Here is a 6,021-nt window from a genome sequence, read left to right as displayed (position 1 = left end):
AGAGAAAAATAAAACAGAACTTTCGTAGGAAAATAAATCCCGACAAAAGGATCAAATAACTAAAAGTAATTAAATTCCCGAATGAACAATTTCTCCCCGGCAGCGGCGCCAAAAAGTTGATGTGATAAAACCGACCTTTAAATTTTACAACTAAACTAACTTAATAAATATTATCACATTACGGGCAACTGGTCCCGATCGCGCAGTAATAGATACTGGTAAGTCAAGTTCGTTCCACAGGGAGAAGCGTATTCAAGAATTTAACGACAATTAATTATACTAGAAAATGGGTTTTAATTGGTTTTTGGTTTTGGATATAATTAACTAAAATAATAATAAAAATTACAATAAATAAAAATATAAGAAAGTGTATTTACTTAGATTTCGTCCCCCTCGTTGATATGAATCATAGACAATTCATAATCAATATACTATGAATTATTGTTAAGTCCGGTTACAATATTATATAGTATATAACTTCGTGATAACCTCTCGATTTCATAAAGTCTTGATTTACTAAGATTTAACTTAACTTTCGCTAATCTCGTCTTAACAAAGCAAACTATACCCGATCATTCGAATTGTGATTCAACCTAGTTTTAACTTTCATTAAAACCTAAATTATAATGGTTTCCCTTCTTATAATTTCACAACTATGTAAACATAAATATCACCCAATCACCAAATCCGTATTCTTATATTTTTGTTAGGAATATAATCCTACGTTTTGTCTAGATCACAAATAGTGTTGAAGCATATTTTATATATCACCAATTTAACTTTCGCTAAACGATTCAATAAACTATGTGACGGGGATTAAGTATTAAATTTACATAATAATGGATCTTTTGATTGAACACAATATCTAGAATTGATCTAAATAACATTTGTAATTACTCTAAAATGTTTACTTTATATATTTTTCTTTCGAATTTATATAAAATCTTAACTAATTAAAATTAAATATAATTTTCATTGGATCTTATTTTAGATAGTTAACTATACCCCGATTATCTAAATTGAGACCTAGCCTAGTTTTGACTTTCGCCAAAACTTAAATCATAACGGTTTCCCTATTACAATTTCACGATTATATGAACTATAATATTACCCAAACCAACGAATCTTATTTCTAAATTGGTGTTAATAATTTATCCATAAGTCCGTCTAAACCACTTTTAGTGGTAAAGCATAATCTATATCAATAAAAATAACTTTCGCTATTTTTATCTAATAAATTAAGTGATAGGGTTAAATATCTAATTATATAACAATGGTTCTTTCAACTAGGCACAATATTAAAAATAATCTAAGTTACATTTCAGTATTCTAAATGATAACAATCCATAATCGAGGGGTTCTACATCTAAGCAAACACGAGAGTAAACTAGCTAATCATAATAATAGGACGGGAGTAAAAATACAAACATAAAATAATAAACATGGCAATAATAATAATTCTAGCAAAATGATAGTGATAAAAATGCTACAACTAATAACAATAATAACAATAACAATAAAAATGATAATAGCAAAAATGAAAAAATTAAAATGAACAACTTACAAAAAGGCTTCAATTTATTGATTGCGAATGGTAAGAAAATGGAAATGACAGCACCCATGCATACGAACAACAATACCCGTACAATATTGAAACTATCCTAATTGAACTTGGAATTGAAAATAGTACGAAATATAAGCTGGAAATAAATTTGGTATGGTATAAAATGAATGTAAAGATGACAGTAGTATTCTAAAAATTTTCTATACTACTTCTACTGTCTTACTCTACTACTCTCTTGTTCGTTCGTAACTCCCAATTAAATAGTAGTCCTTCACTTGAATTTCGATCTGTTTTGACATATTAAATTGTAGAAAGTAGCATCTTGACTGTAAAGTGTAGATCCAATGCTATAGAAATAATTGTATATTGAAAAAGTTGGCTACTCTCTTGCTCCTATATGTCAAATAAATAACACAAAAGTTGCATCGATATGTGATGTGTTCTTCATTTAAAATTGCAATGTAAATCTCAGTTGGCTGGAAAGGAGTTAATTCAGTGATAAAGTATATAATACAAATCATAAAGAAGCCATCCCATCTTCCAATGTCGGAGAACATAGTTTTCAATCATTACACGTTTTTGTGTGGAAGCTACACGATTCGTGTAGCACTTTTTTAGAACTAGACATTCAAATCAAAGTTGTGGTCGTCTGAGTTACGGACGTCTGGGCTTTGGATTCACCTTTTTTTGAGTCAGTATGATTTAGTTATGATTTTTTTCGTGCAGGCGCGCAGATTTCGTGATTTCGATAGTTTTAACTTGTAGTCTTGAGGCGCGATGTTGTAGTCTTTTGTTGCTCGTTAGAAATCTTCATTTTATTTTCATTTTGATCTTTATATCATTGAAAATCAATAATAATATTTCATTCGACGCTTTGGACATTTTAACCAATTACAAACCGAAAACTACTCGAACACACATAAAATCATAACATTTTGGATTGATATTGCGACGAAATATATGTATGAATTGAGTAATATTAATTACATTCAAGGGTAATTGATGTAATTGTTAACAAAGTAGTAAAACCTTGGTTTACACGCAGTCGATAACCTGGTGTATTCATTAAACAAAGTATTAAGACCTTGTTACAATTCGAATCCCCAATTAGTTAGAATATTTGACTTCGGGAATAAGAATAATTTGACGAAGACTTTCGCACTTTATGATTATGACTGATGGACTATTATGGACAAATTCGTATGGACATATCGAATAATCCAGGACAAAGGACAATTAACCCATGGGAATAAATTAAAAACAACACGTCAAACATCATGATTACGGAAGTTTAAATAAGCATAATTTATATATTTCATATTTAATTGCACTTCTAATTATCGTACTTTTATTTATTGTCATTGTATTTAATTGCACTTTTAATTATCGTACTCTTTAATTATCACAATTTTATTTTATCGCACTTTTATTTATCGCAATTTCATTATCGTTATTTACTTTACGTTTTAAATTAATTTGTATTTATTTTTAATATTTTACATTAGGTTTTAACTGCGACTAAAGTTTTGAAATCGACAAACCGGTCATTAAATGGTAAAAACCCCCTTTTATAATAATAATACTACTTATATATATTTTTGTATTTTTACAAATATAGTTTTTAAAATTATAGCGTTAAGCTTGTTTAAGAGTTCCCTGTGGACGAACCAGACTTACTAAAAACTACACTACTGTACGATTAGGTACACTGCCTATAAGTGTTGTAGCAAGGTTTAGGTATATCCATTCTATAAATAAATAAATACCTTGTGTAAAATTGTATCGTATTTAATAGTATTTCGTTGTAAAAATAATACTATTTCCTAGTACCCCTCGCAAACATCAAGTATTTTTTGGCGCCGCTGCCGGGGACATTCTTGCTTAAACGCCGGAAGCGCAACACTATATAAAAAAAAATTTAGTTTACTTTTGTAAAAATACGTTTTTGTAAAAATACGTTTTAAATTGCAAAAATATAAAAAGAAAACAAAATTTATATATTTTTAAGAGTTTGTTAAATATTTAAGTTTTATAAAGTTTCTTTATTTTTATTTTTAGTTTGTAAAAATATAAATTTTATTTAAATATTTTGTATTAATTTAAAACAGAAAATTAAAACAGAAAAAAAATATAAAACACTCGGCCCGATCACTGTTGCAGCCCAGAGTCTGGCCCAATTTCTCAAGCCATGCTATCGCATGGTAAAACAACTAACACCTCATGCGATCGCATGAGGTGAGTTGACAGGTTTGGTAACCTAGTTCCATCAGTTTATGGTTTTATTATTATTATTATTATTATTATTAATTAAAAACCCTAATTAGGGTTTAGTTATTATTTAATTTAGTTTAGTTTTAATTAATTTGTATTTTTAGTTTATTTAGTTTTAATAATTTATAAAACTTAATACTTTTATAAAATAATTAATATAAAAATAATATTTTTATAAAAATTGTACTTTTTACAACTTTAAGTATATTTTTATATTTTGTACCTTTTTATTCGTTTTAGCGTAATATTTGTATTTTTCGCTCGTTTTTAGTTTCAAGTTATAGTTTTTGCCATAGTTATTTTTACTTCTAGATTTTTAGGCTTTGCCGTAAAATCCCTTAAGTGCTTTTTCTTTAGGCTAAGATTTAGGTGCTTTAGAGTTTTGCGACGTCGTTTTTATATTTTTGTACCTTTTTTAAGTTAATGCCATTTGGGATATAGTTTTTCTTTTAAGCTTTAATATTTTTAGACGCAACTTTTAATTCTTAGTTTTTAGTTCCCTTTTAAGTTTCGACGCGCTACGTTATTTTTATTTTTCGACCTTTTATTTTTCGACGTTTTTCGATGCGCTCTTTTTCTTTCGTATTTCTCGACATTCTAGTTTTTAGGACTTAGATTTTTTCTATTTCTTATCTAAAATTTCTTTAAATTTAAACGAAAAATTATTTTAAGCGGTTAAATTGATAGACATCAAAATTTTCTGGTTCTTAGTAATAGTTGGATTTATACGTGGACCGGGTTATTGGAGCCAAACAGTACTCAATTATATTGAGACCAAACGAATCCTGCCCCTCTGCTGCATCTTTTGGCTATTCGAAACGTGGGCAAAATCAGAAAAGTCTATTAATTTGATAACTTATATAATTTTTTTTATTTTTATAACTAATAGGATATTCAGTGAATGCACCGAGCAAAACGTTCACCACCTTTTGTACGTTCACCACCTGTAACTCGATCAAGACATCTAGCAAATATTGTCGCCGTTGATTTTTCTTTAGAATCATCATCTAGTCAACCAAGTACTCCAATTCAAATTTCCGATAATCCATTTTTTGAACCCGACCTCACAATTGAGAATCCGGAGAATCTTCAGGGACAATTCAGAGATCCTGAACCATTAATCTTTCCTTCGGAACCACCAATCATTCAAACAGAAATTGTTGAGGAACCAACCATTAAATCAAAATCCTATAGTGATTCAGATTCAACAAATTCAATTATGGAGAATCTAGAACCTCTAAGTATGGAAGACCGAATGCGAGCTAAACGCACTGGCCAAGGTCACGCAATTACTCAACCAGACATTAATGCGCCAGATTATGAAATCAAAGGACAAATCCTACACATGGTAACTAATCAATGCCAATTTAGTGGTGCGACCAAGGAAGATCCAAATGAACATCTTCGTACTTTTAATAGGATCTGTACACTATTTAAAATCCAAGAAGTGGAGGATGAACAGATATATCTCATGTTATTCCCCTGGACTTTAAAGGGAGAAGCCAAAGATTGGTTGGAATCGTTACCTGAAGGAGCGATTGATACATGGGACGTCTTAGTGGAAAAATTTCTTAAACAATTCTTTCCGGCATCTAAAGCCGTAAGACTTCAAGGAGAAATTGTTACGTTCACACAGAAGCCAAACGAAACTCTATATGAGGCTTGGACAAGATTTGGAAAGTTATGTAACAACCCGTCCTTATCCCCCTGGACGAAGTCATCAACATTTGGTCCCATTGCGATGATCGATTCCAAGTAATTTCCTTAAAATGAGCTAATGCACAGCGGAAGATTTCTTTCGTACCTGAGAATAAACATGCTTTAAAGTGTCAACCAAAAGGTTGGTGAGTTCATAGGTTTATCATAACAATCATTTCCATTATTTTAATAGACCACAAGATTTCATATTTATAAACATAATACACTCACAAGTGTATGTAAAGCATTCTAAGTGGTTGAGCACTTGGTAACCATACTTAACATTTAATCAACGTCGCATATTCCCTTTATTATGAAATCTCCCTACACCGTACCAAGTGTAGTAACGAAACGAAGTAATGTGCAACCGTTGAATACTGTTCGTCCAGTCCGGTTGGGGTTGTCAGGCCCGATAGATCTATCAACAGGATTCGCGTTTACAATACCCATGTAAATAGTAGTTACCAAGCTACAGGGAAGTATGCCAG

Source organism: Rutidosis leptorrhynchoides, chromosome 8 (genome assembly GCF_046630445.1).
Source record: "Rutidosis leptorrhynchoides isolate AG116_Rl617_1_P2 chromosome 8, CSIRO_AGI_Rlap_v1, whole genome shotgun sequence".
NCBI classification, from domain to species: Eukaryota; Viridiplantae; Streptophyta; class Magnoliopsida; order Asterales; family Asteraceae; genus Rutidosis; species Rutidosis leptorrhynchoides.
Note: the sequence above shows the minus strand (reverse complement) of the source record.